At 35.7% G+C, this 12,795-nt stretch overlaps 1 pseudogene; it reads left to right on the top strand.

Moving 5' to 3' along the window:
• Positions 1-1,882: 1,882 nt before the first annotated feature.
• Positions 1,883-2,958, top strand: LOC101017025 (annotated as a pseudogene).
• The last annotated feature ends 9,837 nt before the right edge of the window (positions 2,959-12,795 follow it).

The raw sequence follows: 12,795 nt of genomic DNA, 5'->3' as shown, positions 1-12,795 counted from the left end.
TAACTCACAGAAAAAAAAATGGAGATAAAATCCAGAAAATGTATTATACATCTGTCTTTATCAAATAGTTGGTATCTAAAGGCTCCACATTAGGAGAGATGGAAGCAGTTATTACTACCACATGGCATCTTGCCCTACTTAATTCCAACAGAAGAAGCCTCCTCCGACTGCGTTGTAGAGAAGATGAAGAATCTCAAGTCAGATCAAAGGCCAAGTTGTGATTACTGTGAAAAGAAGAGAGGAGGATCGCATATTCTTTTTCAGCTATCTATCCTTTTAAGACATAATGTCCCATTTGAAATATTTGCTGCATGAATGTCAAAAAAGTATCAGATGGTAAAATAATAGCGGTAGCTCAAATCTATGAAAAATGGAGGTTCATGGAAGCACAGATACTAAGCTCTTTCAAAACACGTCTTCTTAGTATTCCACAGTGATTCCCCCAAGAATAAAATCACTGACTTAAACTCTCATCTAATATTTAACCCCTTTTTACAAGTAAGAATTTTTTTCATATAACATGGAAATGTAGAAATTGATGCTTTTAGATTTATCTTCATGTCTTGGATTTTGCTAATAGTTAGACATAATCTTGCTCTATTATTTAATAGACCATTTATGTATATGTTTTTCTGTACAGTTGACCCTTAGACAACTCAGGTTTGAACTGTGTGGATCTACTTATACATGGATTTTCTTCTGCCTCTGCCACCCGTGAAGCAGCAAGACCAACTGTTCCTTTTCCATTTTTCTCCTCAGCCTACTCAACATGAAGATGCTGACTATGAAGACCTTTGTGATGATCCACTTCACTAAATGAATAGTAAATATATTTTTCCCTACGATTTTCTTAATAACATTTTATTTTCTCTAGCTTATTTCATTGTAAGAATACAGTATATAATACATATAACATACAAAATATGTGTTAGTTGACTGCGTTACCAGTAAGGCTTCTGGTCAACAGTAGGCTATTAGCAGTTAAGTTTTGGGGGAATCAAAAGTTATGCTCAGAATTTTTAACACCATGGGGTTTGGTGCCCCTAACCCCCATATTGTTCAAGGGTTAACTGTATAATAAACAAGCAAGCATACTATAGGAATTTAAGATGTACAGCAAAACTTGATGTGTCCCTCTTTAAAGCACATGTTCACCCTTAAATATATCTATGTGCTAAAAAATACTATGTGCCTTTACACTGTTAATGTGGAGGTAAATTAGCACAGCCATTATGAAAAACAGCATGAAGGTTCCTCAAAAAACTAAACATACACCTACTATATGACTAGTAATTCCAATTCTGGGTATATATCCAAAGTAACTGAAATCAGCGTGTTGAAGGGAGATCTGCACTTCCATGTTCATTGCCGCAGTATTTACAATAACCAAGACACAGATTCAACCTAAGTGTTCATCAGCGCGAATGAATATAGAAAATGTGGTACATATACACAAAGGGATGCTATTCAGCCTTAACAAATAAGGAATTCCTGTCATTTGTGACAATGTGAATGAACCTGGAGAACTTTATGCTAAGCGAAATAAGGCAGGCACAGAACGACAAATACTACATAATCTCACCTATATGTGAAATCTAAAAAGGTTGAACTCAGCTGTAGCAAGTAGAATAGTGGTTACCCAAGGCTAACGATGAGGCGAGTATTGGGGAGATGTTGGTCAAAGGATACAAAATTTGTTAGATGGGAGGAATAAATTCAGGAGATCTATCATACAACACGGTGATTATAATTAATAACAATGTATTATATACTTAAAAATTGCTACCACAGTAGATTTCAAATGTTCTAACCACAATAAATGATAAATATGTGAGTAATGATTATATTAATTAGCTTAGTTTAATCACTTTACAATGTATACATATGTCCAAACATTATTTTCTATATCATAAATATTTACAATTTTAATTTGTCGATTAAAAAATGCTAACAGCCTTTCCCAGGAATAGCTCAAATTATTCCTTCTCCATTTAAAAATTCCCTGTAAATAGGCAGTCTAATACCAAAAACTTAAACTTCAGCATCGAATAAGAATACTTTAGAGCTCTAAACATTTTAACTATTCTCATTCATGTACAAATGTGTTAATCATAAGAAAAGGAATGCTAGGCCCTGCCCCGCCCCTGCTCCGTGGCTGCTGGTCTTCTCCGCGGGCACCTCGAGGGGTGACCTGGAGATATGGGGAGTACTGGGGGGAACCCTGGCTGGGTGCGGCTCGCGCTCTGCCTGGCTGACTTAGTGCTATCGCTCTACGCGCTGCACGTGAAGGCCGCGCGCGCCCTGGGCCGGGATTACCGCGCTCTCTGCGACATGGGCACCGCCATTAGCTGTCCCGTGCATCATCTCCTCCAGGTAGGGCAGGGGCTTCGGGTTGGTGCAGCACGTGCTGGGACAGGACAGCATCCTCAATCAATACAATAACATATTCCCTTGCATCTTCTACACACTACAGCTGTTAAATTGCCCGTGGACGCGCTGGGCCTTTGTCCTGCTGCTGCTGAGCTCCCTGCTGTCTCTGGCTGGTTCTGTCTACCTGGCCTGGATTCTGTTCTTCGTGCTCTATGATTTCTGCATCGTTTGCATCACCACCTATGCCATCAACGTGGGCCTGATGTGTCTCAGTTTCCGGAAGGTCCAAGAACCCCAGGGCAAGGCTAAGAGGCACTGAGCCCTCACCCCAAGCCAGGCTGGCCTCATCTGCTTTGCTTTGGCATGTGAGCCTTGCCCAAGGAGGCATATCTGGGCCCCTAGAAGGCCCTAGATGCAGGGCCATCTAGAGTCCCCCCTCCCTCTGCCATACCTACACATGACAATGGACCAAATGTGCCACACGCTCGCTCTTTTTTCCACCCAGTGCCTCTGACTCTGTCCCCAAGGGCTGGTCTCCGAAGCTCTTGCCATTGCCCAAGGAGTGAAGGTTCTGAGCAATACAATTTTTTAAATTAAAAAAAAAAAAAAAAGGAATGCTAGTCTATAGAGAAAATAGCTAGAGGACACTTTTCCTGATTTATGTGTTTACCTTCAATTGTCCAGTTGTTAATGCACTATAAATAAATTAGTCAGATTTATTAATGTTTTTATTATTCGTGTTCTTGTTACATAACAACACCAGAGAAGCAGCAGACAATTCTTTATCACAAGGGAAAGCTTTTGTTTCCTTAATACATTTTGACTCATTATAGATTACAAAGCCAAAAGGTTTGGTTTCTTAAAATAGTATAACATCGTGCTGGTATAAAATTATATATGAAAACATAATGGGTGATTCAAAGACTTAGAAGGAGGGTTTGGGCAATAAAAATGTCCAATGTGGTCTGAATATATATGCTAATTTTTATTGCTGGTCACCTTATAAAAGGAGTTCTGTCTATAACAGTCAGTGCGTTCACCTATAAAACAAACATTTATTGGATATCGAAGAGAAAATTTATCAAATTCTCCTAATTTTTGTTGTAGATGTCAAACTTTAAGTTTGCAACATGCTCACAATTCAATTATGTGTCTTTCATTTTGTTAATCTGGCCTTAGTGTCTGTATCCATGTGCAGTTTTATTATCAGAAACTTGAACAAATGTATGATACAGTATTTCCAAAAGTAACTCAAACTATTTGTCTTAGGTGTGATGAATGCAAATTAATTCTCCCCTCCCTCAGGGTATTTAAGTATAGACTCTTTTACATAAATCATATATTAATATATACAATGTATCTTTGAAAAGTTCTAACATTGAATATGCAAAATTAAAACAAATCCAGCATTAAAATCAGTTACAAAACTTATACAAGTCACATGTTCAGGGATACTGGAATGAATGAGCTTATAGTCATCATTTCTGAGCTAACATTTCATTTCTCCAAGCCAATGTCTCAAACCAAGAACCTGATGATAAATTTTCCCTCACTGAAGAATAGGGATATCTGTTAGACCTATTTAAAATTTTTTGAATGATGTTCATTAACTCTAGTGATTTTTTCTCTTAAATTGTATCTTGATATTGAATAAATGATACCCTATTGACATTACTCAGTCTGAGAATCCAATATTGTATACAAGTTGTTGTGTGTATCGATGTATTATATATTTTTCCTACTTAGAAAAGGGCCAGCACCTTTCATTATATTTACCAAAAGAGTTTAGGGATATATTGCACAGCATGGTAACTATAGTTAATAATAACGTATTGTATAATTCAAAATTGCTAAAAGAATAGATTTTAAATGTTCTCACCACAAAAAATGAGAAGTAGGTGAGATGATAGAATATTAATTATCTTGATTTAATTTTTCCACAATATATACATATATCAAAACATCAGAGTGTACCCGTAAATATGTATATTATTCATCATTAAAAATAAAATAGGCTGGGCACGGTGCCTCATGCCTGTAATCCCAGCACTTTGGGAGGCCGAGGTAGGTGGATTACTTGAGATCAGGAGTTCGTGACCAGCCTGACCAAAATGGTGAAACCCTGTCTCTACTAAAAATAGAAAAAAATAGCCAGGAGTATTGGCACACACCTGTATTCCCAGCTACTTGGGAGGCTGAGACAGAAGAATCGCTTGAACCTGAGAGACGGAGGTTACAGTGAACTGAGACTGTGCCACTGCACTCTAGCCTGGGTGACAGAGCAAGAGTCCATCTCAAAAAAAAAACAAAAATGAAGTGTAGATGTAAGATTATTAAATGTTTGATCTAAATCAAGATTCTGTCTTGATTCAGGTAGAGGGTAATGCATGCTATGAGACCTTCAACAATGACCACTACAGTTGTACACTGCTGTGTATTTTACTAGATTGATAATATTTAAGATGTTGATGGATCATTATCTACAACAGGTTATGTGATAAAATTGTATTTTACAAGCTGTTCTGTTTTATGGCTATGAATGTGTATATATATCTCATTTTATTACAGTTCTATATCTTTAAAATAAAAAATTCACTGAATCAAAAAGAAAGGCAATATTTAATTAGAAATAAAATGAGTTCTAAATCTTTCATGAATGTATTCTGTGCAGGGAATTCTTAATGCTTTCCATTATTATGAGAGATAATATCAAGCCCAATTATTTCAAGTCAGGCTAAATCTTTCTACATTGAATGTGCTGAGATAAAAGCTCTTCAGTTTATAGGTGTTTTACCTAGGGCATAGGCCTTGGTCTTTGAAATATTTTCAGTGAAATTTATTTTTCATTATGCATTAAAGTTCTACTAAGTTTCTCACATGGAGCTTCCAATTTGGTCTGTCTTTACAAGGTTGGCTAGCTAAAAATAAAGTTTTGTCAGTTGCTCCTCTGTTTGTTCTCATATATATTTTTCTCCCTTTCCAATTTTGTATCACATGGGGGCTAACCCCAGGAGAAATACTTCTCCCAGATTCGTGGGTCAGCTGATTTTAACTATAGTTTGCCAGTTGGAGACACTATCAGAAGAAAGAAGAACGAAGGGAGAAGAAATGGTATTTTTCACAATCTGCCAATGAGGCATGTTCAACACTAGCTGCTTCTCTATGGCTGCAGTTCCTACAAAAAATGATTCAAAATTCCTCCAGGAGATCCTGGTTACTGGGCTTTGGTAACCGCAACCTCTTTATCTCCTCAACAAAGGTGTTGTAGTAGCTTTTGAGATGGCTAATCTCTGATTTCCCTCATAGTTTCCTGTTTGTTTTTTTAGCAATTCCTTCGCCTATATAATCAATTTCCAATATTAAATTTCTTCTGTCTTAAGTATTCTGAAGGATCTCTGATTCCAGACTGGAACATAACTGATACATAATTATGCACAGTTTTATTTGATTTACCTGTACCTAACCCTCTATTATCTGTTTTCTGTTCCCACATTCCCAAATTTGAAATTGCTCTGACAATATTATTAATAGCATATGTATTGCCAAATCCAGTGGGTATATTTTAGTTCACTGGATACTTCTGCTTTCTTTGACACCGCTGACAACTCTTTTTCATAATTTTTGTATTTCATTTATTTCTACAGTGCTCTTTTTTGTTTCTACCCCCAATCATTTGGCTTAATTCTTTTCATGCTCAATTTTTTAAAACAATGTTATTTTCTCACATCTTATTTTTATGCTCTACTTGGAAGTATTCAGCTAAACTTAAGATCTTATGTTCCATTTAAATGCCGATGGTATCCGAATTAATTTTTCCATCACTAAATGTATTCTTACATTTCCTAAGCATATAACTAGGCATTTGTTGGATAATTTCAAAAATCTAACTTATTACCTTATACTTTCCAGAAACACACACAGAGAGACACTAAACCAAACAACCAACCACAATATCCCTGCCCCGTTCTGTTGATTATCTTGTTGATGTCACCATAATCCACCTAAACACCCAAGACAAAAATGTGTGGTTCATTACTGACCATTGCGTCTGCAAAGAGTCTTGCCTCATGTTATTCATGCTGTGTGTAGCCACCTCCCACCTGTATAACCAGTAAGATATTGCACAAATGATTTCAAGGCTAGATTGTAAAACGGATTCCAGCTTATGCCTTTTCCTTCTTGAATCATGGGTTGTAGGCAAAGCCAGTTGCCATTTCATAAAAACACTCAAGCAACACTATGGATCTATTCGTTGGCAAGGAAATTAGTTCTCCTGCCATAACCAGCAAGGAACTGAAGGTCTTGCTAACAGCTATGTGAATTAGTTATTTTGGAAGCAGATCCTTCAACTCCAGTCAAGCCAGCTGATATGTGGCACTAGTTGACATCATGATTGCGACCATATGAGAAGATTCAGGCCAAAGCCACCCAGGTAAGCTGCTCTAGAATCCAGACCTACAGAAACTGTACGGGATAATAAATGTTTATTGCTGTTTCATAGCTGCTAAGTTTTGGGTAATTTATTAGGATAACCAACAGAACTACTCTGTTTCTCTTATTCTTTACTAATCATCAAGTTCTATCAATATTATTGCCCAAATATTTCTGGAATCTACTCTTTCATCTTCAAACACTACTGTTCTAGTCATTATCAACTCTAGCTTGAATTATTTCAGTGGCCCTCAAAATGATCTCTTGTTCCAGTGTGGTGTTTTGCAAATCCATCCTGCTATTCCACTCTCAAAGTGATTTATGTGGAATTCAAATTAACCAGGCTTCTTTTATACTTAAAAACATTCGGTGGTTTTTTTTTTTTCTTCAAAACATAAAAGGAAAGTACTTGCCATGATGTAAAAAGTCTTAGGTAATCAGAAACGCTTTTTGTTTTTTTCACTCCAACTTTATTTCTTGCAACTTTTCAGCACTTATTTTTGTGTGCTGAAATACTGAACTGCTTTAGACCTTGATAACCAGCAGCTTCATATCTGTGTGTCCCTTCTCCTAAATTTCCTTTTTTTAGAAGCGCCCTGTCTTTTTCCTGATTAATTCATTATCAACTTTTGAGACCTAACTCAAAAATTATTTCCTCCAGGTAGACTTCCATAACTCCTGGAAGTCAGATTAACTATTCTCCTTTTGTTAACCTAAAGTACCATTCACATTCTTCTAACATAATACGTACTTTATCATAATAAAATTCCTTAAGCAGTGGATTTCTCCACTACTATGTGTGAAAGATCAAAGAGTCATATTGTGTTTGAATAGAAATCTACTGGTTGCGTGCTTTATTTAGTTGTAGTTTGCAAGTCTACAAATGGAACAGACAGACCTAGGAGACTGAGGTTTTCTTTTTTTGTTTGTTTGTTTGTTTTTTTAAATTTATTTATTATTATTATACTTTAAGTTGTAGGGTACATGTGCATAACGTGCAGGTTTGTTACATATGTATACTTGTGCCTTGTTGGTGTGCTGCACCCATCAACTCGTCATTTACATCAGGTATAACTCCCAATGCAATCCCTCCCCCCTCCCCCCTCCTCATGATAGGCCCCGGTGTGTGATGTTCCCCTTCCCGAGTCCAAGTGATCTCATTGTTCAGTTCCCACCTATGAGTGAGAACATGCGGTGTTTGGTTTTCTGTTCTTGTGATAGTTTGCTAAGAATGATGGTTTCCAGCTGCATCCATGTCCCTACAAAGGACACAAACTCATCCTTTTTTATGGCTGCATAGTATTCCATGGTGTATATGTGCCACATTTTCTTAATCCAATCTGTCACTGATGGACATTTGGGTTGATTCCAAGTCTTTGCTATTGTGAATAGTGCTGCAATAAACATACGTGTGCATGTGTCTTTATAGCAGCATAATTTATAATCCTTTGGGTATATACCCAGTAATGGGATGGCTGGGTCATATGGTACATCTAGTTCTAGATCCTTGAGGAATCGCCATACTGTTTTCCATAATGGTTGAACTAGTTTACAATCCCACCAACAGTGTAAAAGTGTTCCTATTTCTCCACATCCTCTCCAGCACCTGTTGTTTCCTGACTTTTTAATGATCGCCATTCTAACTGGTGTGAGATGGTATCTCATTGTGGTTTTGATTTGCATTTCTCAGTGGGCAAAGGATATGAACAGACATTTCTCAAAAGAAGACATTCATACAGCCAACAGACACATGAAAAAATGCTCATCATCACTGGAGACTGAGGTTTTCTAAACAATAGAATTTATATATATATATATGAGAGAGGGAGAGATGATAGACTTATATGTAACAGATAGAGATAAAGATAGTGCAGATCAAATGAATACAAGGCCAGTGGGTTATTTTATATACTAAGTGAGCAATTTACATTTCTGAAAGAAACATTTAATAACATAAGTAAGTAAAATATATTTATTGTAACAACCCTGATTTGCCAGATTGCATTAATAAACTGTTACATTTAAAAATCTTCTTTTCTTTTACTACTTATTAAACATAGGGAGGTTCTTTTTTTTTTTTTTTTTCCCGAGATGTTGTCCAGGCTGTAGTGCAATGGCACGATCTCAACTTACTGCAACCTCCGCCTCCCGGGTTCAAGCGATTCTCCTGCCTCAGCTTCTGGCATAGCTGGGATTACAGGCATGTGCCACCATGCCCGGCTAATTTTTTGTATTTTTAGTATAGACGGGGTTTCTCCATGTTGGTCAGGCTGGTCTCTAACTCCCAACCTCAGATCATCTGCCCGCCTCGGCCTCCCAAAGCGCTGGGATTACAGGTGTGAGCCACCGCGCCGGCAACATAGGGAGATTCTTATAACTAACACAATAGATTATGCATGGTTTGATCTTAAATACATTTATTTCTATTGTCTTCTCTTTTTAAACTTTTATTGTGCATATTTAAGGTGTACCACGTGATGTTTTGATATACATGTAGATGAAGCAAATTAACATATACATCACCTCACATAGTTTCCCATTTTTTTGTGTGGCAAGAGCACCTAAAATATACTCTTTTTGCAGAAATCCCAAATACAATATAATATTATTAACTATAGTCTATGGCCCTCATATTATACATTAGATCTCTAGATGTGTTCATCCTATGTATCTACTACTTTGCGTCCTTCAACCTACATCTCCCCATTTTCTCCCCTTATGATTGTCCCCAGTAACCACTATTTTATTCTCTACCTCTTTGTACTTGCCTTTTCTGACAACACTCTGACATAATCAGAATATATTATCTAAAATTTATGTTATTTTAAAATGAGATGTGTAATAATAATTTTAGCATTTTAAGTTCAACAATAAATATAATTGTACTTTCCCATTTGTTTATCAGTTTAAAATAAGCAATGCTTATGAGACTTGATGTCCAAAATGGTAACCACGTGAATTTCAGGGATCATGTGAATTATTTCTGTACATTTCGTGCCTATAAAAATGCCTGGTCTTAACTAGACACCCTATACATATTGTTTAAACAGGAAAGAATTTGATCAAAAAGGACAATGATATTACTAATACATTAACACATTATATATGGGCTAGCATGAGTAGGTTATCATTCATTTAAGGTTTACTTGTGTTGTTAACAATTTTTGAAAAAATACACATTAAGTAACTAAAATATCATATTTTAGTAAATGGTACTCTGAATTTGACTTAGGTCTGCAAAAAAATGTTAATGATATTGACCATGGTTGATGAAGACAGTTATTGATTTCACTTAAATGGCAGTTAGTGAAATAAATGTATAGAAGGTGAAAGAATAAGCATAACTGTCTTAGTCCACTCCTGCTACTATAAGAAAATACCTGGGACTGGGTAATTTATAAAGAACAGAAATTTATTTCTCACAGTTCTGGAGGCTGGAAGTGCAAGAATAAGGGCGCCCACAGATTTGGTGTCTGGTAAGGGCTTCTCTCTGCTTCTGAGATAGCACCTTGCTGCTGTGCCCTCCAGAGGGGACAAATGCTGTGTACTTACATGACAGAAAGAACATAAAAGTCAGGCAGCTCTCTGAAGACTGTTTTATAAGAGCACCAATTCATTCATGAGGGCGGAGCCATCATCACTTAATCATCTCCCAAAGGCATCTTTTAATACTATTACATTAGTGATTAAATTTTAACATATGAATTTTGGGGGACGCATTCAGAGACCACAGTAATAATTAATTTTATGAAACATTTTTCCAGAAAAAAAAAGATATATACAAGTGCAGTCAGGCCATTAATTCAGAAAAATGTCTAAAATATTAAATAGGGTTGTTGGTTTGTTTATTTTCTTATTATTTTCAACTTTAATATCTGGCTATTATAAGGGAAATATTATAGCTGTAGATGAAAGAAAAAACCGAGAGAAACCGAGAGATGCCTTCAATTGAGGGTGACAGCTGACAAAGATGGAGAAATCAGATTTCAACAACTATGTCAAAAATCATTACAATTGGGATAATTCAGAGAGTAATTTAAACTCAAAAAATTTTAATAATTCGGGGTCAGGGAATACTACTAATTTATAGCTATAAAATAAATCTACTTAATAATGTTTCTTCAGTCATTAATAAAAAGTAAAATTAGATTTAATATACTCTGTGTTATAAAGTAATGGAAAATCAAGAGAATGCAATGAAAAGAGTTTATTTCTGGAAAATGTTAAAGACTTAATCATGCAATGAGTTTATAAAAATGTGTTTTTTATGCATTACATGATGTCCTAAGACAAATATAAAATATAAAATAAATTGAAACACATACACAATATATAATATTTATGCCAAAGATAAGATATATTTACCTGTTTTTCAAGAACAAAACTTAAATTTCTAAATTATATAATCATATAAAAAAGATAAATAACTAAAACCAGTATTTTTTTTGCTGAATACTTTGCCATATTTGCATTATATATGTAATTTTTATATAAAATATGCACAAATAAAGTTTTATCTTTCATGTCAGTCCAGTTTCTACCACAAAAAGTAACTCTTATAGTTGGTATGTACCCATCCCATGAAAGCTTTTCAAAAATTTTTAATATCCATTCATTTATATGCATAAACATATATAACCATTATAATCATGGCACATATAGCTGACACTTATTGAGTATAAATCTGTAAGAAGCACTGTCCTATGTACTTCACAAACATTAATTTATTTAAGCTGTGGTAAGTGAGTCCTTATGATGTTAATTCTAGTATTCTTATTTTAAAGACGAGGAAATTAAGGTACAGAGAGAATAAATAAATTTGCCTATGATGACACTACTAGGAATTGGAATTTGTAGTCAGAATTTGAACCCAGGTAGTCTGTCTCAAGAGCCTGGAATTTTAACCATGAATTATACTGGTTTTTGAATTAAAATTTTATTTTAAGGTAATTATAGGTTCGCAAGCAACCATGAGAAATAGTACAGGGAGATTCTGTGTATCCTTAACCCAGTTTCCCCCAGTGGAAACATCTTGTAAAACATTAGCACTACCTATCAACCAGGATATTGACATTAATACATTCAAGATAAAGAACAACTTTGGGAGGCGAGGCGGGCAAATCATGGGGTCAGGAGTTCGAAACCAGCCTTGCCAACATGGTGAAACCCCATCTCTACTAAAAATACAAAAAATGGCTGGGCGTCGTGGCAGGTGCCTGTAATCCCAGCTACTCAGGACTCTGAGGCAGGAGAATCATTTGAACCCAGGAGGCGGAGGTTGCAGTGAGCCGAGACCGTGCCATTGCACCCTGGCCTGGGCAACAGGGCAAGACTTCATCTCAAAAAAAAAAAAAAAAAAAAAAAGATACAGAACAATTCCATTACCATAAGAATCCTTCATGTTGTCTTTATAACAACCATGCTCCTTTCCCTGTTTCCTAGAAACTATTAGTCTCATCTCCCTTTCTATAATTTTGTCATTTCAAGAATGTTATATAAATAGATTCATATAGTTTTTAACCATTTGGATATTGGCTTTTGTCAATCAGCATAATTATCTGAAGATTCATTTAAGTTGTTTTGTATATCAATACTTCATTCTTTTTTATTGCTGAATAGTAATTTCATGGTATGAATGTAGCACACTTTGTTTAACCATTCACCCATTGAGGTATGTCTGGGTTGATCCTATTGGGGCTATTACAAATAAAGCTGCTATAAGCAACCTATCAGTCTACAGGTTTGAGTGCGAACATGTGTTTATTTCTCTGGGATAAATTTCTAAAAATGTAGTTGCTGGGTTATATAGTAATTGCTAATTTGGTTTTATTTAGAAAAACTACTCTCAAACTGTTTTCAGGATGACTATGCCATTTTACATCTCCACCAGCAATGTATGAGTGATCTAGTCTCTCCACATCCTCACCAGCATTTGGTATTATCAAGACTTTTTATTTTAGTCATTCTAATGGGTCTGTAGCATTGTGGTTTTAA

This window comes from Papio anubis, chromosome X, assembly GCF_008728515.1.
Source record: "Papio anubis isolate 15944 chromosome X, Panubis1.0, whole genome shotgun sequence".
NCBI classification, from domain to species: domain Eukaryota; kingdom Metazoa; phylum Chordata; class Mammalia; order Primates; family Cercopithecidae; genus Papio; species Papio anubis.
Note: the sequence above shows the minus strand (reverse complement) of the source record. Positions and strands in the feature narration are given on the sequence as shown.